General features: G+C 40.8%; 1 protein-coding gene across 4 annotated transcripts in view; it reads right to left on the bottom strand.

Moving 5' to 3' along the window:
• Positions 1-14,920, bottom strand: part of COL14A1 (collagen type XIV alpha 1 chain) — a 175,469-nt gene that overhangs the window by 132,628 nt on the left and 27,921 nt on the right. The window lies entirely within an intron of this gene.

Consider the following 14,920-nt stretch of genomic DNA (forward strand, 5'->3'; position numbering starts at 1 on the left):
TGGCAGCCGGTATCAAGTGGAGTGCCCCAAGGGTCGGTCCTGGGGCCGGTTTTATTCAATATCTTCATAAATGATCTGGAGGATGGTGTGGATTGCACTCTCAGCAAATTTGCGGATGATACTAAACTGGGAGGAGTGGTAGATACGCTGGAGGGGAGGGATAGGATACAGAAGGACCTAGACCAATTGGAAGATTGGGCCAAAAGGAATCTGATGAGGTTCAATAAGGATAAGTGCAGGGTCCTGCACTTAGGACGGAAGAACCCAATGCACAGCTACAGACTAGGGACCGAATGGCTAGGCAGCAGTTCTGCAGAAAAGGACCTAGGGGTGACAGTGGACGAGAAGCTGGATATGAGTCAGCAGTGTGCCCTTGTTGCCAAGAAGGCCAATGGCATTTTGGGATGTATAAGTAGGGGCATAGCGAGCAGATCGAGGGACGTGATCGTTCCCCTCTATTCGACATTGGTGAGGCCTCATCTGGAGTACTGTGTGCAGTTTTGGGCCCCACACTTCAAGAAGGATGTGGATAAATTGGAGAGAGTCCAGCGAAGGGCAACAAAAATGATTAGGGGTCTGGAACACATGAGTTATGAGGAGAGGCTGAGGGAGCTGGGATTGTTTAGCCTGCAGAAGAGAAGAATGAGGGGGGATTTGATAGCTGCTTTCAACTACCTGAAAGGGGGTTCCAAAGAGGATGGCTCTAGACTGTTCTCAATGGTAGCAGATGACAGAACGAGGAGTAATGGTCTCAAGTTGCAGTGGGGGAGGTTTAGATTGGATATTAGGAAAAACTTTTTCACTAAGAGGGTGGTGAAACACTGGAATGCGTTACCTAGGGAGGTGGTAGAATCTCCTTCCTTAGAGGTTTTTAAGGTCAGGCTTGACAAAGCCCTGGCTGGGATGATTTAACTGGGAATTGGTCCTGCTTCGAGCAGGGGGTTGGACTAGATGACCTTCTGGGGTCCCTTCCAACCCTGATATTCTATGATTCTATGATTCTATGATTCTATGATTCTATGAACAGTCAAAATTTGTCGCTTACCTAGCCATGATCAGGGGTTCCTGGCTGAGCCTAACCATGGTTATCTCAGAAGGGGAGAAATACAGATTCTCAATTCGGCAGGTTCCAAGCCAAAACTAGGGCTGTCGACTGATCGCAGTTAACTCACACGATTAACTCAAAAAAATTAATTGCGATTAATTGCAGTTTAATCGCACTGTTAAACAATAGAATACCAATTGAAATGTATTAAATGTTTTAGATGTTTTTCTACATTTTCAAATATATTGTATTCTGTGTTGTAACTGAAATCAAAGTGTATATTATTTTATTACAAATATTTGCATGGCAAAAATGATAAACAAAAGAAATAGTATTTTTCAATTTACCTCATACAAGTATTGTAATGAAATCTCTTTATCATGAAAGTTTAACTTATAAATGTAGAATTATGTACAAAAAATAACTGTATTCATAAATAAAAGAAGGTAAAACTTTAGAGCCTGCAAGTCCACTCAGTCCTATTTCTTGTTCAGCCAGTCACTCAGACAAACAAGTTTGTTTACATTTGCAGGAGATAATGCTGCCCGCTTCTTGTTTACAGTGTCACCTGAAAGTGAGAACAGATGTTTGCATGGCACTGTTGTAGCCGGCATTGCAAGATATTCACGTGCCAGATGCACTAAAGATTCATATGTCCCTTCATCTTCAACCACCATTCCAGGGGACATGCGTCCATGCTGATGATGGGTTCTGCTCAATAACAATCCAAAGCAGTGCAGACCGATGCATGTTCACTTTCGTCATCTGAGTCAGATGCCACCAGCAGAAGGTTGATTTTCTTTTTTGGTGGTTTGGGTTCTGTAGTTTCCGCATCTGAGTGTTGCTCTTTTAAAACTCCTGAAAGCATGCTCCACACCTCAGCCCTCTCAGATTTTGGAAGGCACTTCAGATTCTTAAACCTTGGGTTGAGTGCTGTAGCTTTCTTTAGAAATCTCACATTGGTACCTTCTTTGCATTTTGTCAAATACGAGTGAAAGTGTTCTTAAAACAAACAATATGTGCTGGGTCATAATCCAAGACTGCTATAATATGAAATACATGGCAAAATGTAGCTAAAACAGAGCAGGAGACATACTATTCTCCCCCAAGGAGTTCAGTCAAAATTTAATTAATGCATTGTTTTTTTTAACAAGCATCATCAGCATGGAAGCATGTCCTCTGGAATGGTAGCTGAAGCATGAAGGGGCATATGAATGTTTAGCATAGCTGACACATAAATACCTTTTGGCACTGGCTACAAAAGTGCCATGCAAATGCCTGTTCTCACTTTCAGGTGATATTGTAAATAAGTAGCCAGCAGCATTATCTCCTGTAAATGTAAACAAACTTGTTTGTCTTAGCGATTGGCTGAACAAGAAGTAGGACTGAATGAACTTGTAAAACTTTAGTGCCTACATTGTTTTGTTTTTGAGTGCAGTTATGTAATAAAAAAATCTACTTTGTAAATTGCACTTTCACAACAAAGAGATTGCATTATGGTACGTGTACGAGGTGAATTGAAAAATACTATTTCTTTTGTTTATAATTTTTACAGTGCAAGTATTTGTAATAAAAATAATAATATACAGTAAGCACTGTACACTTTGTATTCTGTGTTGTAATTTAAATCAATATATTTGAAAATGTAGAAAAACATCCAAAAATAGTTTAAAAATTTCAATCGGTATGCTATTGTTTAACAGTGCAATTAAAACTGTGTTTTTTTAAATCATGATTAATTTTTTGAATTAATCGCATGAGTTAACTGTGATTGACAGGCCTGCATGCTATGATTGTTTAACAGTGTGATTAATTTTTTAATTGCGCTATTAATTGTGATTAATTTTTTTAATCGCTTGACAGCCCTAGTCAAAACCCAACATCTTAGGGCTTGTCCACATGATGTGCACCAGAGGGCTGTAAAGCGTAGAACAGTCTAAAGTTTAGCGCTCTAGTTGTACTGTGAAGACCCTTCTGAGGTGCTCCAAAAGGTACCTTGTGCGTTGCTGCAGTCCTGTAAGTAGTATGTTAATGCACACTCGCAACCTTTTAGTGTGTCAGCATGGTCTACACAGGACAGTTAGAGTGCAAAACTTTAGAGCGTGCTACAAGTCACACTCCTCGGGTGCACAATGCCACACATGTAGACAAGCCCTTAGACAACCAATGAAGACCGGGTCACCTGAATGTGTCACCTGAATAACAAACACAAAAACAGAATAATATTTGTCTCAAAGGCCAAAAATACTTCTGAAAAAAGAATTCCAAAAGACAGACAACACAACAAGAAAAAAAGAGCCTTGAAAGAACCTGATCCTGGATTCCTTGTGCACCCTATACTCTCACTGAAGTCAATGGGGGTTTGGAGTATGCAACAAATGCAGGATAAGGCCCTGAGCAGGTTAAAAAAAAAAGTACTTTGTTGTATTCAGTGTTTATACCCAAATTATCTGCTTTAGCTGTCACATCGCTCACAAGAAATTTGTTCTGAACTTTTTATTTGATAGGTCTCTGTCCAGTGCAAAGTGTCTCATGATAGGATTGCCATCAATTCTTTTATACCTGTTACTCCTACACCAAGTATTAATATATAATTAAGGCTGAGATTTTAAAATGGATATTTTTAGTAAAAGTCACAGGCAGGTCACGGTCAAAAAAGAAAAATTCACGGAAGCCGTGACCTGTCCATGACTTTTACTAAAAATATCTGGGACAAAATGGGGATCTGCAGGTCCCCACACGGCCTGAAGGGGGCAGCTGTGCAGGGGTTAGGAGCCCCCTGCAGCAGCTGGGGGCTGTGGGGTCCCCCTGCTGCCTGTGCAGGGCTGTGGGGTGCCCCCGCAGCCCATGGCAGCCGGGAGCTGTGGGGTACTCACGCTACGCGCAGCTTCAGGGGCCCACAGCAGCCGGGAGCTCAGGGGTTTCCCCCGCTGCTCCCAGCAGCCAGGAGCTTGGGAGATCCCTGCCACCACCCATGGTGGCCAGGAGCTCAGGGGTTCCCTCACCACCAACAGCTCTGGGGGTTCTCCAGCTGCCTGCGGTGGCCAGGAGCTCTGGGAGTTCTCTGCCACCCACGGCGGCTGGGAGCTGCAGGGGCCGCCAAAGGCAGCAAGGGTACCCCGCCTGCGGACCCTGCAGCTTTCTACCACCACAGGCCGAAATCATGGAGGTCACTGGAAGTCACGGATTCCTTGACTTCTGCAACTAAATTGTAGCCTTATATATAATGTATCCCCCTGTAGGGAACTTGCTTTTGCCTTGCCACTCTCTATTCAGTAGTTAGAAGACTAGGAAACAATACCAATACCAAGATTATACACCCCTGCATTATCCCTAGATAATTATCTGTATGGTAGCACCTAGGAGCCTTAGTGATGGACCACAACCCCATCATGCTAAATGCCATAAAATGCAGAACAAGAAGACACTCCCTGCCCTTAGAGAGATTAAAATCTAATTGTGCTCCTTTCTTTCTAGTTCACTGTTTTTCAAGTTTCTCTCATCCTCTATAATAGCCACGAATAATCTACTGAAGAGCCATGTTTCAGATTATTTTTCCCATTGCTACGTCGCCTTTTTTTCCAGAGTTTTGTCTAATTTTATTGTCTACCCATGTTTCTAATCTCACTAAGTCCCTTATTATTTCGCTAGCCTCACTCTGGTTTCTAGTACATCCCCATTTTGTAACATGTGTGAGTTGAACAGATGCAGACGACATGTGGGAAGCCCAGCTGTGTGACATCATATTATACCCCCTATGATTAATGAAGAAGTTAAATCAGACCAGACCTAACCATAACTCCTGAAGTACTTTACTAGACACTTTCCTCAATTTGATGTCTCTTATAACTATCCTTTACTTATGGTCTTTCATACTGCTTTAAAACCCAAGTGATAATTCTCATATCCAAGCCCATTTTAATTGGATTTTTAAGGGTAGACCCTTATGGAAAAGTCCTGTAGAATTTAATACAAAATGATTTTTGAACTCACTTATAGAATTAAAAAGAGAATCATAACCCTCATAGAGAATTCCGTGGGATGGTTAACTAAACTTTATACAAAGGACACTATTCTCTATTAAATGCTATAGATTTAGAAAGTAATTTCTATAGAATCCTATTTCACCATTATTATATTGTATAGGACTTTTCCATAAGGGGAGCTTCTATAATACAGCAGAGACACTGGCAGATCCTAAAACGGAATGTTTTTAGTTTTGTGCTTAAAAAAGGAGTTCAAATTTACCAATGTTATCATTTGAATTAAGTCAGCCAACACTATGGAGACCACAGGAATCTCTATGTTGACTTGGTACATGATTTGGCTCATCTTTAGTTGGGTTTTGTAGTGGCATTTAAAAATATAAAAATGTAGAGTCTGTAAAACCATAATTTACATGGTGGTCTGCTATCTGCCCTTAGCAGAAATGATTACTTTCCAGCATAATGCAGGGACGGACTGGATAGTAACACTTCATGAATACCAGCAGATGAACACAGTTGCCAGAAGAAAGGAAATTCCCATCACACAATGCATTGGGCACCTAGACTTCTGGGCTTTATTCTTAGTTCAGCCAGTGGCTGGCTCCCTGTGTGGTTTCTATGAGTCACTAAAGCCAAAATTTGCAAGTTTGGGATCTAAAGCTAGGTACTTTTATAACCCACAGGCACCTAAATAAACAGTGGCACTCAGAGAGGAAGATGATGTTTAGTTTTCCCAGATTCCTGGGTGAGCGCTTAAGCTGATTTTGGTTTGTAATGTTAGGAGGCACCCTTAGATATAGAACGCAGCCTTGGGTGGTGCTGACACCACCTGACAGAAGGATTACATCATTCTTAGGCTGACATCGTGTGTATTTGATTGAGACAAAATCTGAACATCTGAGGTTTTTTCCTTTTACAAAACCAACCAAATAGAGTTGCCCTCACTGAAATATGTTGACAGTTATAAAGAGATTTATAACTATCTGTAGACACAAACAGACAGATACACCATTACTGCTTGCAACTCACACTTTATTACTACTTCTTTGGAGAACAATGAAACACTGAATATTATGAAACTCTTAAGGCAGAAACATCTGCCACAGTTTGACAGCACCTGTAAGCCCTCTAGGTACTGAGCTAAATTGGGATATTGAGCTGGAAAGTTCTTAGGGGAGCAGAAAAGATGAGATAAGAGAGATATTTTACAGGAAAGAGTTGATTACCCTTCCAGACCGAACTACCATCCCTATCTTCCATCTCTAGTATTTATCACACATCTAATTTAAAACAAAAGTTCCAAACATGAGTGTTCAACAAAAGGTGATTTTTCCACATTCTACTAGTACTAGCTAAATAAACTGAACTGAAGCAAGGGCACTACTGAGGTTAAATTTGCCTCTAAAGCTGCTGACCTACAGCAACCTTGCAAATTTCCTGATATATGCTGCTCTAGGGCCTCATTCTCCAAACTATTATGCATATAAGACACTTTATATGCTCTATTATTTTCAGTGGGTCTACTTGTGTGAGCAAAGTTATTTCTGTAAGTAAACATTTGCAGGATTGTGCCCATTGAGCCCATCCATTTGTAGTATGGAGCCATCACAGTAATATTAATGAGAATATAATTCAGAGTCCAGTTAATTAAACTCTTCAAACTAGCAAATTAGGTTTCCAGCAGCAACTCAAAAGTGTTCCCTTCCAGTAGTGGAATCTCAATCTTCAGCTAAAACAACTGAGCTCAAGAGAAGAAGTGACATGAAGGAATGGAATGGAACAATTCATGCCAGACATCCTAATGTGAAGGTGGGGTCATCCCCTTGCTGACTGACAGTTGGTGAAGGATATTAATGGAGGTGCCAGCTCCAAAAATATCCCCATAACACTGAAACAAAATGAAAATTGGGGGGGCAGGATTGAGAAAGGATTAAAAAGATTCCCTCAGGAATTAGATGATAATGCAGAGGCCCCTCTCCCCTAGTCCCACATATTTGCAATTAAGTGGCAGGAGATCCATCCACCTCCATGAGGGAAAGACAGGGTCACCCAATTCTTAGCAACACACCTCCTCCCTGGTAAAGTTGTGTTCAATAGTTCTAGACTTCAATGGGCAGTTGTTCAATGGGCCTCTTGCAGTTGTGCACAGCTGTCACAACTCTTGTGCACTAGACAGCCCCAGCAGCATGGCAGAATTACGCAAATCCCATGAAGATATACAGACATGTTACTGAGTAAACAACCACCAAAAGATGTGCTCTCTCGTCCCTCTGACCACTGCCAGAACTCTGTTTGATGGAGGCTGGCTTTTAAAAAGGTGCTTTTTGACCTTTGACAGCAAACGAACATCTCTCCTGGATACGTTGGCCAGCTGTGGGACCAGCATTCATGCCATACCAGGTTTATCCATAGCTATAAAGCACCCATCACCATAGTTTTAATTCCTGCAAATCCACCATGACAATCCTTCAACGTGCAACTAAATATGGAAATCTATCTAAGGTGATTATGTGGCCTCCATTACTGTAGTATCTGAGCAGCTCACAATCTTTAATGTATTTATCCTCACAATGCCTCTGTGAGGTAGGCAAAAGCTATTATCCCCATTTTACAAATGGGGAATTGAAACAAACTAAGTGACTTGCCCAAGGTCACGTAGGAAGGCTATGGCAATGAAGGGTCTTAAATCCTGCACTCCCAAATCACAGACTAGTGCTCTAACCACTGGACTGGTCTTCCTCTCTGCAGCAGTGCATATGGACAGCATCCTACACATTTATTTATAGACATTTCTATAGTGCTAGATTGAAGTATGGATTAAAGCCAAGAGGACTGGAAACACCATGAATACATAAAATTTTTAACTTTTAACTTCCCATTCCAGTCTATAATATGATGTTCACAAGTTGCTCTTTGACATATGAGGTCAGGTTGCAGTATAGACCCATTCTAGTGTTAATGAGAATATAATTCAGAATTCACATTATAAATTATATAGATATATATGGAGAGAGAGAGAAAAAAATTTACTGTGCATTGTTGACTGGAATCTCCTTTCCTCTGGCAACTGTGTTTTATGGTATTTGTATGCTAGAGGCTGTACTAGTACATAATTTGAGTTACAGAGTTGTTACCTCATCTGCAAAACTTACTGTAGTGTAGAAACAAAGGGATGTACCTGAGATGTATACCAAGTAATTACAGTTTATATCATCCCTTGAAAGAACTTATCCTGAAATTCACACAGCAGCATTGTGCAAAGAGATCACACTGGAAAAATTTTATTATGAAAGAAAATATTCATCAAAACAATAAAAGCACAGTTGTGTGGAGAGGCACACAACTTTTATTTTATTTATTCTAAGGGTAGTTTTGTTTCCAAATATTACAGAAAGATTTACAATACTGTTGGATGATATATAGTCTAGGAACAATTAATATACAGTTTACAACTTTAACTGCTAAAGATTACTATTAATTATTATACCACTTCATACATGGGAGAAGAGGAAAGGTCCTCTCATGGATTGGTAACTGGTTAAAATATAGGAAACAAAGGGTAGGAATAAATGGTCAGTTTTCAGAATGGAGGGAATGAACAGTGGTGTCCTCCAGGAGTCTGTACTGGGACCAGTCCTATTCAACATATTCATAAACGATCTGGAAAAAGGGGTAAACAGTGAGGTGGCAAAAATTGCAGATGATACAAAACTACTCAAGATAGTTAAGTCCCAAGTAGACTATGAAGAGCTACAAAAGGATCTCAAAAAACTGGATGACTGGGCAACAAAATGGCAGATGAAATTCAATGTTGATAAATGCAAAGTAATGCACATTGGAATACATTATCCCAATTATACATATAGAATGATGGGGTTTAAATTAGCTGTTACAACTCAAGAAAGATCTTGGAGTCATTGTGGACCGTTCTCTAAAAACATCCACTCAGTGTGCAGCAGCAGTCAAAAAAGTGAATAGAATGTTGGGACTCACTAGGAAAGGGATAGATAAGACAAAAATATCATTTTGCTTCTATATAAATCCATGGTACACCTTCTCATAACACAAGAACTAGGGTATGACCAGGGCTGGCTCTACCATTTCTGCCGCCCCAAGCAGTGAAAAAAACTGTCGCCACCGAATTGTGGCCGCAGACGGCAGGAGAGAGAGAAGCTGCTGCCGAATTGCTACCACAGCCGGCGGAACGGAGAAGCTGCCGTCAAATTGCTGCCGCCGCGGAAACTCTGCCGCCCCTTTCTGACTGCCGCCCCAAGCACCTGCTTGGAACGTTGGTGCCTGGAGTCAGCCCTGGGTATGACACCCTGGCACCCCAGTGTTCACCACTGTCATGTAATTAGGATATGTTTTGTACAAAGTCTGCCTTGTGAGGTATCATTCTAAAAGTCTTGATCTGCGAGACATTGATATCTTGTTGGATTGTATGTGCGATCATCGTATGTGAAATTATGAAGTTTGGCTATGCATGTGTTACTGAAATATGTTGTGAGGTTGAAAACACCCACAAGCAGCCTTTCAGGTACAACAGTAAAAAGGACAAACAATGTTGATGGCTTATTGAGGAAATACACACAAGCACAAGGATTACCTCAGGAACTGTGTACAATAGAAACCTCTCAGAGATAGCACTATACAATGGGAGCTGTTTGACCCAGGTCACAGCAAAAGAGCTCTCCAGCAAGTGGGAAGAAGATATAAAAGGGGGACAATGACATTATGATGGGACCTCACTCTCCCTACAACAACACCTGAGGAACAAAGACTGAACACCTAGAAACACCTGAGGAACAAAGACTGAACAGGGGGGAAGTGATGGTCTCAGGCTGGAGAGATTTCTAGCCTGTGTATGAAAACCTGGTAAACCCAATCTGCGAAGCCAAGGCAGCTCGTGCCTTAAGAATCCACCAGCCTGTTTATCACTCAGGATGAGAATTTGCTAATTCATATCCTACCTATCTACCTACAAAGGGCCAAACTCTGTATTCCTTTACTGAGTAAGACTCCCACTGAAGCCAGTGGGAATTTATTAATTGTTCAGTTAAGGACTGGAGAATTTGACCTCTTGGGGGATTTGATAGCAGCCTTCAACTACCTGAAGCGGGGGGGCTCCAAAGGGGATGGAGTTCGGCTGTTCTCTGTGGTGGCAGATGACAGAACAAGGAGCAATGGTCTCAAGTTGCAGTTGGGGAGATTGAGGTTGGATATTAGGAAAAACTATTTCACTAGAAGGGTGGTGAAGCACTGGAATCGGTTAACTAGGGAGGTAGTGGAATCTCCATCCTTAGAGGTTTTTAAGGCCTGGCTTGAAAAAGCCCTGGGTAGGATGATTTAGTTGGGGTTGGTCCTGCTTTGAGCAGGGGTTTTGACTAGATGACTCCTGAGGTCTCTTCCAACCCTAATCTTCTATGATTCTATGAATAAAGAAAAACAAGTTTCTGAGTAGCAGCATAGAACAATGCATAAAGAAGGCAAACGGATTAGTGCACAGTAAAAAAGTGTGACTAAAATTGAAAGAAATACATAGTGGCTGAGTGTCTATGGTAAAGAAAGAGCTTTGCAGTATATGCAAATATTTTTAAATCATTTTATGAAGCTGATGTTTTTGTAGTTGACTTTTCATCATTTTATAAGCAACTCCTGAATAAAATATGGGATGAGTTTTCCTCATGCTTACACTAGTGCTGAGAGAAATTTTTCACCAAAAACCATTTTTTCCCCCACACACAAAAATGAAGATTTGAGTCAATCAAAACACTTCGCAAATATTTTGCAAAATTCTTTTGGTAAACTAAAAAAATTATGAAAACCCCTTCCATGTTTTTATTTTTTGATTCAAAACTCTTTGTTTAGAAAGTTACTTCTATTATGTTTTTTAAAAAGCACAAAAAACTAAAACAAAATGTTTTGTTTGACCTGAGATTAAGGTTTTTGATTTTTTGGAATGGCCAAACTGAAAAAGTCAGTTACTTGCACAGCTATAGCTTACACTACTGTAAATCCTTGATTCAGAGCAGCATCACTATTCAGGACCTCATAAAGCATCTCCTGGACTTTAAGCAGATGCTTAAGTTCCACTGAAGTTAAGCAAGTGTTTACATGCACTCCTGAACAGGAATTAATTTAAGAACATGCTTAAATGCTTTACTGAGTTGGGGCATTTTCCAGGGGGGATAAACTGAAGGCAGTGGGGATAAACTGGTGTAAGTGAGAGGAGAATCTGGCCTGCATGTCTTAGGCCTCGTCCACACTACCTGGGGAGATCGATCTAAACTATACAACTTCAGATATGTGACTCCCCTTGTGCTTCTCATCCAGGTGGAGTACAGGAGTCAATGGGAGAACAATCTATGGTCACTTTAGTGGGTCTTCACTAGACCCACTAAATCAACTGCTGATGCATCGATCACCATGCGTCAATCCCCCAGTAAGTGTAGACAAGTCCTTAGTTTCTTTCTAACAGGTTGTAAGAAATATCTGAAGCCCTCAGAAAAGCTTTTTGAAGAGAATAGGATACATCTGAGAATCTATGAACCACTGTATGGACTGAAACAGAAAAACACTTGTGGAGAGTTGTCGGAAAAAACTAAAACATCTGAAGAAGCATAGAATGTATTAACCCCTTTTCTTGCACAGAAAGGAGCTTTGTGCACAAACTGGCTGGAGAACTGACCAGGTACAATTGCTGGAAGATGAGTGGGCTGAAAGAGGTTGAGATTCTGTTAACTTTATTTGGAGAGTGAGAAAGCATTCCCGACACATTAATGTGTGTGTGAAGTAGTCAGGGTCTCTTGTTCTTCTTTCTGGAACAATTAGAGTGGAAAGTTTTTTCTGGGTGCCTGCATTAAAGAGCTCAGACCTGCACTCCTTACTGAGGGACACCACCCCTTGAAATCAAAAGATGTCTCAATAAATTGGGAATGCAGGATCATGGATGAGGCACTGGACCTATTGAAGTCAGTGTGAGTTTTCCTATATTTAAATGTGCACTCCTAGAGCAATCCTATCAGACGAACATGGCTGCTACTCTGAAACCTATCAGTTAAGTATTTTCAGCCATAAAATTCAGTGATCGACTTGCTTTTGTCCTTTTTACAAACTCCATAGGTAAGCTAAGAACATTTTCTAAGAGGTTCTAACAGCATAAGGTAGCTGCCACATATTCTGCTCTCTCACATAATGTCAATATTCAGTTCTACCATACTTTATTAAACAAATTATTGTTGTTCATTAACAGCTTTACCTCAAGATGTTGGGTTGGATTCTCTGCTCCACCAAGTTCAAAACCAGCCAGAGGGTTGCCCTGGAGGATTCTTCAGCCTGTAAGAGGAATCTCTGGGTATGTCTACACTGCAATAAAACAACTTGAGGGCTGGCCTGTGTCAGCTGACTTGGGTTTGCGGGGCTTGGCCAGTGGGGTTATAACATTGCAATGTAGGCATTCAGGCATGGGCTGGAGCCCAGGCTCTGGGATGCTCTGACAGTGTAAAACTGTCAGAGGCTGTTTAGCGCCTTCCTGTGCCAGCTGCCCACGCCATCTGTGGTATAAGGGGGAGAAGGGGACATGAGAGGAGCAGTGTATCATGGAGCTCCACTACACGTGATATACTCCACTGACACAAGGTCTGCCTACGTATTCTAGAGGTGGAAGTTAGAACAGCAGAGTGCGTACTCTAACTTCCACTGGCCACATGGCAGAGGATGAAAAGACACTGTGGCAGCTCCCTGGAATTGCTACTTTGTGATGCATCCCAAGTGCATCAGGGACATTATTTCTAGTCTTAAAATGTCAGAATCATCTTGAATTGCAATACTAGTGAAGCTCCTATAAGTCAGTCTAGTGTCTGCCCAATGCTCTCTTTCAAAGCCTATATTCTACTATTGAATACCTTTCTCATACCATTATTATAGCTTCAAAAGTGATCTTGATCAACATGTGTGTTTGCATGCATGCACTTTATATTATATAACACACACAAATTCTTTGAGTCTATTTCGACTGCTATATTTGAGGGGTTTAATTATGCTTATATTAATACCCAGATTTTTAATTTTGGCATGAAGCAATTTATTGCTGGTCTCAGTTCATTTAGTCATGTTCAAAAAGTGTTTAATATCAAATGTCTAAGCATCATTTTTTATACTTTACCATGTTATTTTGTTCTTAACAATGTTTTAATCGGTCTTTCCCCAACTCCTCCCTCATTTCTTTTGAGCTCTCTCAAATCCAGAAGTATAAACTAAAGTGTTTAGCTATCAACTCATACAATTTGGATAACATTATTCTTCCTGCACCAATGTACCATTCTAGGTTCACTTCTGTCCTATGTATTTTACCACAGATGCAGTCGTATTCTACATAAAAGGTTTTTGCTAATGCTGTCGTCCAACTCCCATTAAAATCAATTGGCCTGAACTGCCATTACATTAAATAAAATCTGCACCTGTACAAAGTGAAAGTCTGCGCAAGGTTTAAGCCAGTGAAGAATCCAGCCTAATGATATCTTTATGTTGACTTAAATGGGGTTGGATTGGGAACAGAGCTGTACTGAATTAAAGTCAGGATCCACAAAAATAGCTACAAATAGGGCAAAAAAGTGAGCTATTTCCAAGTTTTACTTTACCCCAGCACACACCCCAGCTTCACAGAAAACCTTCAGACAAGACCAACAGTTTTTCATAGAAAACTTTTGCATTTCTTCTGAGCATATGGCACACTTCCATTTTGGTATTCAGTACTAACCATCAGTATTTACATGGAATGTGAAGACCTTCAGAGAACTAAAGCAAGTTCTGAAGTTAAAAGATTTAATAATTTTTTTAAAGGACTGAATCATGACATGGGGAGGCAACAGACCACAACTTTCTTGTGCCAGCTTCATCCTCCTTTCTCCAAACTTTGCAGATAGACTTAGTTCTGCCTCTACTTCTGGTCTTCCTGAAGGGTGTAGTAGATCCTCTCCTGAAATGTGGCTCAGGGACCTTCTCTCTCTCAGCCAATTCAACACTTTCTTCAAATGTTATTACAGGCCCAGCTTTTTCTCCCTGGCCTTTTTCACTTCTTAAGCCTCTAAACAATCACATCTTCCTTCCCTAACCATCTCATTTCCCCCAGCTCCCAAATATTTGACATTCTCCCAAATACTAGGTCAGATCACCTCCATCCATATTACATCAGCAGATGCAGCGCACAGTTTAGAGTACCATACATGCTAGTGAACTTCTTTCCAGAAACTTCTTTCCAGTAAACTTCTTTACATTCTGTATGGAACGTGAAGACTTAGTGGCAAATTGGTATGAACAATGCTGTACAAAACCAAACTGTATTAATTTAGATACTGTCTTGTAATTCCTTGCATAGTGACAGGTTTCAGAGTAGCAGCCGCGTTAGTCTGTATTCGCAAAAAGAAAAGGAGTACTTGTGGCACCTTAGAGACTAACCCATTTATTTGAGCATGAGCTTTCGTGAACTACAGCTCACTTCGCCCATTTTTTCATGGTCTGTGTGTATAAAACATCCTCACTGCATTTTCCACTTTATGCATCCGACGAAGTGAGCTGTAGCTCACGAAAGCTCATGCTCAAATAAATGGGTTAGTCTCTAAGGTGCCACAAGTCCTCCTGTTCTTTTTGTCTTGTAATTATTGAACAGACATATAGGGTATAATCCGAAGCCCACTGAAATCAGTGGAAAGATTCCCATTGACTTCAGTGACCTTTGGACCAATAACATAGTGCTTGCACTACCATGATACAGAATAAAATGGCACTGGAGAGGTGAGAACCTTGCAACTGTCTATTTATTGCAGAAAGATTATCTCAAGCTCTTCTTGCCCTTGCTTGCTCTGCATATCGTAGATAAATGCTCATGGGA

The sequence above is a fragment of the Lepidochelys kempii genome, chromosome 2 (assembly GCF_965140265.1).
Source record: "Lepidochelys kempii isolate rLepKem1 chromosome 2, rLepKem1.hap2, whole genome shotgun sequence".
NCBI lineage: Eukaryota > Metazoa > Chordata > Testudines > Cheloniidae > Lepidochelys > Lepidochelys kempii.